The following is a 14,283-nucleotide window of genomic DNA, read 5'->3' as shown; positions in this document are numbered from 1 at the left end:
CTAGGGATGGGGAATCACCTTCCAATAGAGGGTGTTACCTTTAGTAGTAGTCCCTGAGTTCTAGAACTATGTAGCAAACGTAGGTTAGAGATGTCAACCTGCCAGTTGAGGGTTAACAAGGTGTTTACCTGTCAGTTGAGAGTAACACATATCTCATTAGAGCACTTGCCAGTTAAGGGTGGCTCATTAGTCCTTCGGGACATCAATTTAGTAGATCGACACAACCAGTAGTAGTACCCATGGTACAGTACTAATACCCTTCCAATTGGAGTTACAGGTTGGACCTCAATTAGCTCAGATTGGGGCATGTCGATTATATTATACCTCCCATAGTCTCAGAACAGTATTTCAGTGTATTATCAGTTTAGGTTTGCTTGACCAAGTGTACAAACTTTTAGTTATTCAGTTATACAGTTTACAATCTTTTAGATTTCAAACTTATTTCAGATTATAGATTTATGCTTGGTCTTCCATTCTCATATACTACTGTTTTCACGAATTCATGTTCAATTATATCGTATTGTTTAGTTAGTCCTTATCTCATATGCACAGTACCCCACAGTTTCAGTCTAATTATTCAGACTAAGTACAGTTCAATTTTACATGACTAGTATTCAGTTAATCAATATACAATTATCAATTAATTAGTATAATGATACCAACTAATTAGTATCCAGATACCAGTTATTTATTATTCGGACGTCAGTTCTTCAATATTCAGCTATCAGTCATTCAGTTAATCAGATTGGCTTTGTATATGTTATGTTTGATTTTGTATGTTTATGCCTTCGTGCTCAGTATATTTGTATAGTCAGATCCTTGAGTTATGTCAGTTCATCACATAGGTTCAGACCTGGTATTCATACAGTATCCATGTTTTATTGTTTTCCAGCTTCAGTTCTACTTATTCTACGAAAGTAAAGTTTCAAAAAACTAAGTGTAGTAACTCACCAGCTTATCAGATTTTGTTTGTTAATCAAGTTTTAAGGTATATCAACTTTCAGTTTATTTCAGTCTCTTGGTGAGTCTACCTGCACTTAGAATGCATGTTTAAGATTACGCATGAGCTCAGTTTTACTTATTGCATTCACCCCCACTTACTCAGTACATTCCAAAAGTATTGATCCACATATATGTCTATGTGGCTACATTATTTCATAATGTAGGTACCAATTGTAGCCCACTCATCATGATCAGGTGGTTGCAGTTTTCAGCAGCAGGTGATGAGTTCTCCTATTTTGGGGACTTCAGTTAGATGTTGATCATGTACTATATATTTTTATTGTTCATATGTATGGATTAGTGGTAGATGGAGTTCTGTCCCAGCTATTTATAGTCAGTGTAATAGAGGCTTCATAGATGTCAGTTAGATTCAGTCATGTAATTTGAGTTTCTTCCTTCAGTTTTATCACGATGTAAATTGTATCAGCATTAACTTTATTCAGACTTTTCATGATTATGCTTCCGTTCAACAAAGTTTTGTTTTACATATTAAATCAGTTGCTGAATAGTATGCTAGTTCATAGGTTAGCTTAGGATCACTTGTGATTTCAAGCACCGTGTTACGACTAGGCGTAGTCTCGAATCGTGACAGTGGTAGTGTTAACTCTTGTCCATGAAACATAACTTATTTGAAAGTCATAAGTCTTGCCTCTATAATGTGGAAGTGTCAATTCTTGGCCATGAAACATAGCTTGTTGTTTGAAAGTCATAAGTCTTGCCTTTATAATGTGATAGTATCAACTTTTACTCATGAGATATAACTTGATTGAAAGAAATCGAAGAAAAGGATTAAAATAATAAAAATTAAAAAAAAATGAAGAAAAATATTAAAAAGATAAAAATCAAAGAAAATGTAAAAGTTGAGAGGGAACGAAAAAATAAAGGTTGATAAAAATAAAAAAGAATAAAGGCCGAGCAAAAAATTAAAAAGAAAAAAAATAAAATAAAAAAAATCAAAGAAAAAAAAACTATATAAAAGTAGAATAAGAAAGAACAAAAAATAAAGAAACAAGTTGATAGAAAAAAAAAGTAAGGGTTGAGAAAAATCAAAAACAAAGAAAAAAAATCAAAGTAAATTAAAAAGACAAAAAAATTATTATCCAATATGAGAATCATTTATATAATTTACTCCATTAGTCAGGGGCAGTTTTGTCAAAAAATATATCATTTAATAGTTGAAGGCTATTTTAATGAAACTTTTTTATTGAGGGTCAAAATTTGAAAGTCACCTTATTTTGGGCCATTCCTGTAGTTTCCTTGAAGAATCATAGTTTGCCCAAATAAAAGTAATTTTCCCACAAATGGGCAAACTATAAAGAAAAAAATTATCAAAATGTGGTTCGTTCATTTTTAGGCAAACCCCATTAATTTTATTTTTTACTTGCAGCAAACATTTGCCGACGAAGTTAACGGTGCTAGATTGAGTTCACCCATTTTTGAGAACTATTCGTTTTGTTACATAAAAAAATTGTTTATTTTCACTCCTAGACTTGAAAAATTGTTTCTTTCATCTCCGAACTCAGATAAACACGCGCATGACTTGAGATTGATTGTTGGGCTGCCTAAGTTATTATGGTTGTCTAGGGGTGGCAATTTCATCCCATATTTGTAAAAAGAATCCATTCAACCCATATTTAGTGAATTGGATCACTCATATTTCAAATGGGTAAATATGGACTTCAACTTATTTTAAAAGCTCATACAAATATGAACAAAATGGATAAAATATGGGTACCCATTTAAACATAGAGATCACCCACCTATGCTTAAAGTTTCAGTTTTTTTTTCTTTTCTAGTTTCTTTTCTTCTTTTTTTTTTCTTTTTTTTCCTTTAATTTACTTTTTTTCCTTTTTTTCTTTTTTACTCATTCCTTATAATTTATTTTATTCTTTCTCATTTTTTCATTCATTTTTTTATTTTTTATTTTTATTTCTTTTTTCTTTGTATTCTTTTTTTTTTTTTTCGCTTTCCCCTTTCTCATTCTTATTTCATCATTCATATTCGCTTGAGACCTACATGGGTTAATAAATATAAGTTTCTAATTATCCCATTTACCTTATATAATTCATAACATCTCTTATTAATTAAATATAATCCATAGTCTCACTCCTTTATTATTATTTTTTTCTATCTTTTATTTCTCTTTCTTTTTTTCTTTTTTCTTTCTTTTTTCCTTTATTTTACTATTTTTTCCTTTAATTTACATTTTTTTTTCATTTTTTCCACTTATTTTTTACTCGTTTCTTACACTTTTTTTCTTTCTTCTTTTTTATCATTTTTTTCTTTTTCAATTTTATTTCTTTGCATTTGTTTTTTTGTATTTCCGTTTCCCCCTTTTCATTCTTGGTTCATCATTTTTGTCATTTTTCTTATTTTCTTATATTCTTTTTCTCATCTTTTTTTTTTGTCATTGCATTTTATATTTTTTTACTTTAAATTTATTTGTATCATACTATATATTTCAAATAAATTTATTATTTGTATTTGAATAGTTTAGTTGTCAATATGTGCAATTTATCATTTGATTAATAGATTCACAAACCATTGTTTTATGTTGTTGGTAATGCTTGATTAAGACTTGAGGTTATTTCATCATAATGATAAGATGGAATAGCATTCTTTTATGGGAGTAGGGTATAGGATCCCATAGCTTAAGAGAGCACCTTTTAACTTAGGGTTAGGATTTAACATGGAAGAAATATGAAATTATTCTCAGGCTCTTGTAGTTATATATTTATCAGGGGACTTATAAGATTGAAATGGTAAATATGGTATTTATATATAAAAGCATAGTTTAGAAGTGTCACTAAATTTTAGGGCTAGTAGATGTATGATTTGAGGCGGTGAATGCTTCTATTTTATGTCCTGTGAAAATCTTATTTCATGTCTTGTATCAATCTTAATCAGGCTAGGGATTCCTAGAAAAATTCATGCCTTATGTTGTTATGATCACGTTCCATAGAAGTTATGCCCAAGGTCATGTCTATGTCAAGTTCATTATCCCATGGTTTGTGCTTACATGATTTACTTGATGATGTTATGAATCTCTTTTCTATTGATGCATAGGTATATTTTTTGTGGGAGAATTTCCAATGTGAATTTAAATCCTTTATTCTGTACTTCTAGAGATTCAATAAGTTCCTACACATTATTTGTGAATGAATGATACCAAGAGGGAGAAAATGTAACACCCCACATTTTTTGGATAGACTTTGAATCATCATTCTTACATGTATAGATTCAAACTCAGTGATTTCTATATAAATATAAGTGTGATGATTAATTTTATAATGTGGAGACATCTTTGGAGATGAATTGAGATGATAAAAATCTCTTAACTCAAAGATGAGTTGTGAACTTTTCTACCGATTGAGTTTTAATGGACGTTTCAACTTGGTCCAATTTCCAATGATCATTACTCCCAAAAAATAATGAGTTATGTGGCCTAATATATACCAAATGAAATATCTTTGAGTCTTTTTTCCAATACATTCAATTTCACCTTAATCCAACATTGGAGTAGAAAGTTATGATCATTTTATCTAAGGGTGTCTATTTGTCAAAGGTTGATGACTGAGTTGACAAGCTGTCAACTAGTTGATTGGTTGTCAACTACGTCATCAACCCTAAACAATATATATCTAAATCAGATAGATATTGACAACTAAGTTTATGGGCTGTCAACAAGTTGAGTCCTACCGGTTACGTAGTTCAGGATTCATATAGCCCATGGATAAAAAGATGATGGTGAAAGCTACGTAGTTTAGGAAAAAGTTGTAAATGATCATGTAATATGTCCCGTGCCCATATTCCTTTTGAGCATATGTTTTATTACTAGATTTTGGTAAAGGAATATTTTATCCCTTCCTTGGGTTGGATGCAGTACTATCCGTGCTGACTCTTCCTAGACTTTACATCATTTTATGATGTAGGTTTCAAGGGCTTTTTTTGTGACCTGGTGTAGTGTTAGATGATTAAGTATTCCCATTGCACAGCTGGTGATAAGTGGTGATCCCTCCATCATTCAAAAGTCAATTGTTCATTTCTCTTACATTTCTATCCTATCATTTTATTATTTTTATGATATAGTCGGTGGTATGTACCGACTTAAAAGTATTCTTACAATTAGAGGGTTCATAGATGGTGTTGGGTAATTAGTTTTGATGTTGTTCTTAAGTATGTACATTATTCTATTTAAATGTTGAATTCCTTATTCTTATGGGCTTGCTTCTAAAATTTTTTGATTATTAATGCTTATGATGTATGACTAAGGGGTCATCCTAGGCCTTGGTTTACTTGGGTACCAGCCACGGCTATGGCCCCGATTTGGATCGTGAAATAACTTTTGGAATTCATTATTTTTCTACTCAATCTTATTAATTGAATTGGTTTAGACTGGCTAAGAAGGGTATGCTGTGGTTCTCGCATAAGATGGATAGTGTGGGTGCCACTCACAACTATTTGGGTCATGAAAACGTTGGTATCAAAGTCCTAGGTTCGTTGATCTCGTCATACAAGGACATGTCTAGTAGAGTCTTGAGGAATAGTTTAGAGACGTCTATACTTTTTAAGGGATGCTACCGAACAATAAAAAAGTGCAACTCTTTCTTTCTTTCGTGCTTTTACTTGATTCTAATTCGTATCTGGTGATCCAAATAGACATTTGAAATCTTTCCCTATTTTCTTGCATATGGTGAGAAAACGTGCAACAAAAGCAAGGACAAAGGTACCCAAACCTGCCGGTAGGGCCGCAATATTTGGTACAACGAAAGAGAGGAGGATGAAAGGTAGAAGATAGAGGGTGCAACTCACGACCATTTGGATCATGACATATTAGTACTCCTCAAGTTTATTTTTTCGTTGTGTGCATTTAAATAGCCAGTCCCATAATAAGACAAAGTAAAATTAAATGGATCAAATAAGAGTATATTCAACATTAAAATTATGGATTTTTTATTAATTATGCAAATTTTATTTTGTTATAATCAAAATTTGTTACAGTTTATACAGAGATTACGTAGAGATTGCATTCAATGTACTCATAGAAGCATTGACGACACAAAAATTTTGTTAATTTAAATACATGAAATTATATATGACACAGGGTTGTCACTCAAAGATCGACAATCGTAAGAGTATCCTTAAGAGAAAGAAAAAATTAGGAGTAATTAGAAAATAAAAATGATAGTTAATATATTTATAAACTATTGATGCTATAAAGAAAAATAACTTTACCATCAAATATAATTTGATACATTATTCTAAAAAAAAAAATACTTAATCTTTCAAACTAATTTTAATCCATATGAACATATAATTGATTATAAGTGTGAAAATTCTTTAAAGATGTTAATTCATGTATTAAAAATAAAACTGAATTATAAATCATGGCTAGTTTAAAGTAACGATTTCAATCATGATATATTTGTTTTGTTGATAGTAGTAGCATACATTTTATTCTTGTGTAAACATAAGGTTTTGACAACATAATTTTTTAAATAACAAAATTTGAAGAAAAAAATCCACACACACATACACACTCCCCCCCCCCCCTCTCTCTCTCTCTCACACACACACACACACACACACACACATATATATATATATATATATATGTATACACACACATATTTCATTTTGTTTTGGATCTCTATCAAAGCTCACAAAGAACTCAATTTGATTTTCTTACTTAAATTGATTGAATCCATTGTGGATTCAATAAATTAAAGCAAATTGTTGTTCTTCTTTTCCTTTTTAACATGATATTTAATTTTACGGTCTTATAAAAACTTAGTTTTATGTTTTATGTCTTTTTTTTTTAATCAAAATTTCATTTTTATTTGTAATACATCTTTATTACTTACATAAAAGATATTAAAAGATCATTTTATTCTATTCAATTTTTAAGTGACTATAAGAGATCATTTCGTCTATTTTAATCTTTATCTATTTTATGATCCTTAAGGAAAAAATATTTCTAAGATATAGTTACTAAATAACCCTTATTTATTTGATATTGATTTTCAGAATAAAAGAATTATCTCTTTAATGTTAGTGGGATAGTTGGAGACCACTGCTAAATTTAGTCTTGAATTCATAAAGTGATACTTATTTTTGAATATTTTTTTTAAAACTAAAGTGATATTTAAAAGGAACGAAGGTAGTGTGTGTGTGTCTATATATATAGTTGCATTTATAAGCACCGTAAACTAATCTAAGATAATTTAATATACTTAAATAAATAAACCGAGTTAGATAATTATTTTGAAAGGGACCAAATTAGATTACCACTTTGAAAAAATACATAAAATAATGGAACTGAAAACGGTTCATATCTTCTTGGCTAGAACGACATCATTTTCTATGATGTGCACAACAAACTACAAACCTCAAAATATCTACTTGGCCATACATAAGTCTAAAATAGAAACATGACTAGATGAGAAAAGCTATAGATAGATAGAGTAGGTGGAGAAGGGAAAAGATCAAATTTGTTTTGTCCTTTTTACTACCATTGGGTGGAAGGAATAACACCATTGATTTCTTCAAATACCATGGGAACATCTTCATTCACGTTCTCCTCCTCTTCACAATCACTATTATTCTCCATGTCTGCAATAACAATTTTATTTTTTAATGGGATGTTCCCTTAATTTCAAGAAATGTTGGTAATAAAATTTACTGTGAAAGGATTAGTTTGTGATTTCAAAATTTGTGAAGTTTGTTATAAAATATCCTGAACTAGGATGAGGTCCTTATTTATTGCCTCAGAATCTTTGCAGCAGAAAAAGTAATACTGCAGCGGTGACCTCAATTAGCCTGGGCTCTACTGCAGTGGCAGATACATTGCTGTTGTGGTAATATCCATTGTTTTAATTTTGAAAGTAAGAAAAAGTTTTATTTCTTTTTGTTTTCTCTAGAAAATATTCAATACTTTGAGGGAGGTGATTTTCTACCAATTTTGATAGTTTTCACAGTTAGAGGTAAGGTCTCTTTACGTTCTAAACTTGAATTACTCCACTAAATTCTTAAAAATTGCTATAAACTTTTTAATGGTGAAATTTGGAGTATAGACCTACTTTAGTAATTGAAAGAAAACTCATGAAAATTTTATTAAAATCAATGGATAATGATTCTCGGTCGAGTACAATTATTGTTATTTTTTCTTAATTCATAGAACTCATTTTTTTTAAAGGATAGAAAACCCTCAGAGGATGAACTTGGAAAAGTTCATAGTTTAATCAATATTTATTGGTTTGTACAGGTTGAGAAAGTTAAATTATTGAAATGAGTGCTTTATAATTATTAGTTTTTGATCAAGAAATGATTGAAAGAGAGAAGAAAGGCAAACTTGTGGCCTTAAAGTTATTCGAGTAGGAAATTGAGGCAGGTTATGATTTAAATATAGCAAAAAAACTTCCGTGGCTCTATGTTTATTTTTATGTCAAGTGTTTGAAATTGTCTTCAAGAACTACTTGTGATTTCTTACTACATTTTTCTTCTCATTGATGTTGATGGTGAATATATAATGTTGTAGAGATGATTTGATGATATTGATAAGGATAATGAGACCATGATAATGATGATATTGATAATGATGATGATATGATACATGAAGAAAATATTGATATGACAAAGAAATGATACATACATCTTGCATACATTTATTTATCATATGCATTTGAATGTTCATTCATACTTATTCGTGGTGATGAACCTTGTTGATGAATTTCACTAAGTGTAGAATGTATACTTGTGAGCTTATATTCTTTCTGAAGTGTAATGCTATATCTCTTATTGATTGCCCTTAATTATAAGTATTGTCTCGAGCACTGTTACTTATATTTAATTTGCCTACGTGCATAATATTGAGTTGGATAGGACTATGATGCCTATCAGTACTTAGTTGTTGTACTGATGTTGCCCTTATTTTTGTATTGAGTACAGAACATGTTTTAGCATTTAAGACGAGACCTCGACCAATCAACTTTTTTAGACTTCGATTCAACGGTGAGCACCATGACCAGATAACCATCGAGTCTTCTGATTTTTGTTCATGTCCCTTTTTACATACTAAAACATTCTCTTAGTTTTTGCATTTTGGATAATCTATTAGATACAGTTTTGGACACTCTTAGATGCTATTGTGTAGTTACTTCAGATCCAAGTAATGTAATAAATAGAGAACTTCTAAGCTCTATTCGTTAGCTTATGATATTTGACTATGTTATGGATTTTATTTCATTCATAATTATTATGGTTAGTGACTTGTTAATAAGGATTGGATAAAAATTACTTTTGAACCGGCTATACTTAGTTGGTATAGGTTGGGTTAGATGTTTGTCCCATCACAGTGTTAGTGTGGGTTCCAATTATTACTATTAGAATCATTGTAAATATAGACAATGTTGCAGAGGCTCAGACATGACCTCATCTATAGTCGTACCCCAAGTGTGAGCTATTTCATATCCTGGCTGCCACAAATCTTCTTGGGTACACTTGTGTTTCTTTCAGATAATCTTTTGTTGATTTATATTAGAGATATTTAGAATTTTATTAGAATTTGTTTTGGTTTAACATCTTTATATGATGGCTTTGGGTTTTGAGGACCATGTTAATTATTTTTTGCATGTCTATTTAGTTAAGTTATGAGATTCATTATTTTTTCTACTCAATCATATTAATTGAATTTGTTTAGTCTGGTTGAGAAGGGTATTCTATGATTCTCCCATGGGAGGGCTGGTGTAAATCCACTCGCGATCATTTGGATCATGAAAAAATTGATATCAAAGCCCTAGGTTTGTCGATCTTGTTGTATAGGGACATATCTAGTAGAGTCTTATGGAATAATATAGAGACATCTGTACTTTTTTAAGGAAGGTTACTAAACAATATAACAACTCAATTCTTTCTTTCTTTCTTTTATGATATTACTTGATTCTAATTGGTATTTCGAGATCAAAATTGACATTTGACCTCTTTCTCTATTTTCTTGCATATGGTGAGAACACGCACAACAACAACAAAAAAAAAATGGTTAGGCCAAAATTTATGGTAGAGGACAAGTGACAGAAGGTTGAAAAGTCAAAGTACAGAGGGTGCCATTCAAGACCATTTAGATCTAGTACTACCTCTAGAATTATTTTTTTCATTGTGCTTATTTAAATAGTCAGTCCATAATATGACAAAGTAAAATTAAATGGATTGATTTACAGAATGTTCAACATTGAAATACTTTATTTTCATTAATTATGTAAAATTTTATTCTGTTATAATCAAAATTTGTAACAATTTATACAGGGATTACATAGAGATTGTATTAAATATACACCAGCAGCATTGAAGACATATGAGTTTCATATATTTTAATACTTGAATTATAAATGATACATGTTTCTCGCTAGAAGATTGACAATCATAAGAGTGTCCTTTAGTGAAAGAAAAAAATTGGAGTAATTTGAAAATAAAAATGATAGTTAAGATATTTATAAAGTATTGATGATCTAAAGAAAAAGATTTATACCATTAAATATAATTTAATACATTTAACACGAAAGCGAAATCAATTGCTATTAAAAAGACTTTAGAGTACTACTACGAGAAGAATTTGACAAATTTCATCATAGAGACAGACTCATTAAGTCTTAAACAAATGATTTTGATGCATAGGAAAATTCCTTGGGAGATTTTTTTATATTGTTGAGGAGATTAGGCTACTTATTCAAAAACTAAATATCACTGTTATACATACATTTCGGGAAGGAAATTCAGTAGCTGAATCTTTGGCAAATGAGGTAATGGAAATACAAGATATGCAAGAATATCATTCTTTCCAATAGTTAACAGAGAAGACAAGAATATTATTAAACATTGATAGAGATCAGATTCCACACATCGCAATCAAAACAAGAAAGTCAACTCCACAATGCGTATCAGTTGAAGTAGGCATATTTACATTAAAGCAACAAGTTCAGGCATAGTTCAAAGAGCAGATATGGAGGATAATAAAGAGCATAGTAAAGAGAATTTAACAGTATGTCTGGAAGAAGACATTACATCTGTGCTAACAACAACTAGAATTAAAACACTAGCAACCAAAAATCTTTACCAAAAAGAAGGGGTAGGGATTTGTTCAAGCATCTTCAACCATCTGATAATGAATCAGGGATTTTCAGCTCAAAACCTGATTGAACTGGAAGTAGTCTGTCCATCTGAGTACCCAATATTACCTAACAATAAAAAGAAAATATTAGATTTGGAAGGACAAATGAGGAAAGTGCATGTGAAGATGACATCACCTGAGAGTGGTGAAGCTGACAGAATGAGCTCATCTAAGATCCACCATGGATTTAGCTAGAATAGAACCCAGAGTAGGAGAAATTGGAGATTGGAATTCCATCGGCAGCACTTAGGAGGAATGTTTTAGGACAATTGCAAGAGAAAATGAAGATTACTTGGCACTCATGCCCTAAACCTATCTATAGTAGAAATAAGGAAAATTTTCAACATCCTTTTCGTTTGGACCGGGTCTTGGATTCAAATTTTGGACATGTGTGTGTTAGTTATGGTCATTTGGGCCTTATTGAATAAAATGGTCTAATCAGACCACCAAAAATTTATTTTTAAAAAAGTTTGATAGATTATTATAAAAAATTACTGTTGCTATCTTTCAAATTAATATTAATCCATAAAAACATATAATTGATTTAAGAGTTTGAAAATTCTTCAAACGCAATTAATGCATGTGTTAAAGAAAATAAAATTCAATTATAAACCATGGCTAGAAGTAATGATTTCAACATGCTATATTAGTTTAGTTGATAGTAGTTTACATATATTATTCTAGTGCAAGTATAAGGTTTTTATGTCATCATTTCGTAAATAACAAGATGTGTAGAAAAAGAATCCAAACACACACACACACTCTTTCTCTCTCTCTCTCTCACACATATATATGTACTTACACACATACATTTTGTTTTTTTATTGGAACTCTATTAACACTCACAAAGAAATCTAGTTTAATTTTCCTACTCAAATAGATTGAATCCATTATGCATTCAGTAGATCAAATAAATTGTTGTTTTTCTTTCTATTTTAACACGAGATTTAGTTTTTGGTTTTATAAAAACATATTTTTATGTTATATGTCCTTTTTACCTAAAGTTTTCATTTTTATATGCAATACATGTTCATTTCTTACATGTAAGATCTGAAAAAAAAAATTCATTTTTCTTCTATTCAATTTGTAATTGGCTATAGGAGATCATTTTCTCTATGTTGACATTTTAGCAATTTTCATGATCATTATGAAAAATAATAACGATAAAGTATAGTTACTAAATAGCCCCTATATATTTGATATTATTTTTTAGAATTGAGGAGTACTAGAAAGAACTATTTCTTTAATGTTAAGGGTACAGTTTGAGACCACCGCTAAATTGAGTCTTGAATAACTAAAGTAATATTTATTTTTGAATAAGTTTTTAAACTACAATGATAGTTAAAATGAACGAAGGTAGTGTGTGTGTATATATAGTTATATTTATAAGCTCCTTAAACTAAACTAAGATAATTTAATATAGTTAAATAAATAAACTGTGTCAAATAATTATTTTGAAAGGAAAAAGATTAGATCATCACATTGAAGAAAGACATAAAATAACGAAACTAAAATTGATTGATAACTAGCTAGCTATAAAATCACCATTTTCTGTGATGTGCAAAACAAACTACAAACCTAAAATTTCTACTTGGCCTTACTTAAATCTAAGATAGAAACATGACAAGAAGACAAAAGCTATAGATAGATAGAGTTGGTAGAGAGGGAAAATGATCAAATTTGTTTTGTACTTTTCATCTCCATTGAGTGTAAGGAGTAACACCACTGGATTCTTCAAACTCCATGGAAACATCATCATTCACATTCTCTCCATCTTCACAATCATCATTGTTCTCTATTGCTGCAACAATCATTTCATTTTTCTGGGGGGATATTTCCTTAACTTCAAGTATATGCGAAACTCTGGAACATTTAGCACTCTTGGATGAGGAAGATGATGCATTCAATTTTAATGCTTTGGGAGTAATATTTAAGCCTTTTGAAAGTTTATCTTTGGAACCATTATTGCAAACAGCAAGAGAAATGCGAATCTTGGGTGGATCATGGTTATGCATATCAGAATAGGCCACCAAGAAAAATCTGTCATTCTTTGGACTTTTTTCAATTTGTTTCCTCTCTTGACAAAGATTGGATGTATTACTTTTATAGTAGTTCCTATTATGTCATATACATGAAATAATAATCAAGTCAAATACTATACCACTAAACCATTACTATGTATTGAGTTTTATTTTTTATCGTAAAAGCTGAGAATGGACAAAGCATTTTAAGGCAATGAACAATAAATGTTAAAGATATCAAACCTCAAAAATAGGGAACCTTTGCTAAACTTCTGACCATACTTGCGCCATGACCATGTATCATCTATGAGTTCTTCTTGCAACAATTAATACAAATTCCTTACCGGTTGATTTTTACTAGTTTCAAATCAAAAGAATTAAAATTAAAACACTAAACACAGACACATAAAATTAAAATATGGAAAGACTTATCTTTTACGATTTGGATCAGAGGGTCCCTCATGGATCAGGTAGAAGCAGGATGAAAATTAGCCTACAACAAGCTTTGTTGTTCTCAATTAATACATTCATATGATGACACGGTAGAAACTGCTACTTGCATACACTCTAGCGATACAACTGCTGTTGGAGGAGGAGAAAAAACTTATCGGCGAAGCGGATCTATTTGATTGAGCGGCAAGTATATTTTTTGGTAATCGTTTTGGTTTGTGATTTTGAATGAATCAATAATTATAGGAAAATGTTTTGTAGGGTTTATGATGTTAGAAGACAAATCATTTGATTTTTCTTGATGAGCAACTGAAAAATTCATCGGAGTTATGCAATCAAGATCAGCTCCTCATCAAGAATACTGTCAAGTAAACTCCAATCATCACTATTAAAATTTGAAGATTCAAAGTCTAAATTAGGTGCTACATTATTATTAGATTTATTAATGTAAGAATTCCTTATAACTGCACCTAAATCTCAATTGTTATCATCCATATCAGTTCAATATAAACTTATGTCGAGTTGATTGTAAAATATAAATGGGATAAAATTCAGAAAATCTTAAGAAATTCAAAAATTTATATATAAAACAGATAGTGATGTTTTGTGTGAGGGGAGTGAAGGGGGCTTAGCAAGAACAAAAATATC

The 14,283-nt window shown here is 30.2% G+C and overlaps 1 long non-coding RNA gene across 1 annotated transcript; it reads right to left on the bottom strand.

Annotated features, from left to right (window-relative positions):
* Positions 1–10,934: 10,934 nt before the first annotated feature.
* Positions 10,935–11,438, bottom strand: LOC124897301. The gene is made up of 2 exons (XR_007054032.1): positions 11,301–11,438; positions 10,935–11,231 (listed from the first exon to the last, which is right to left on the bottom strand). It is a non-coding gene; the product is annotated as an uncharacterized LOC124897301 (long non-coding RNA).
* Positions 11,439–14,283: the final 2,845 nt, after the last annotated feature.

The sequence above is a fragment of the Capsicum annuum genome, chromosome 3 (genome assembly GCF_002878395.1).
Source record: "Capsicum annuum cultivar UCD-10X-F1 chromosome 3, UCD10Xv1.1, whole genome shotgun sequence".
Classification (NCBI taxonomy): Eukaryota; Viridiplantae; Streptophyta; class Magnoliopsida; order Solanales; family Solanaceae; genus Capsicum; species Capsicum annuum.
The sequence above is the reverse complement of the archived record's forward strand: the minus strand, read 5'-3'. Positions and strand labels throughout refer to the sequence as shown.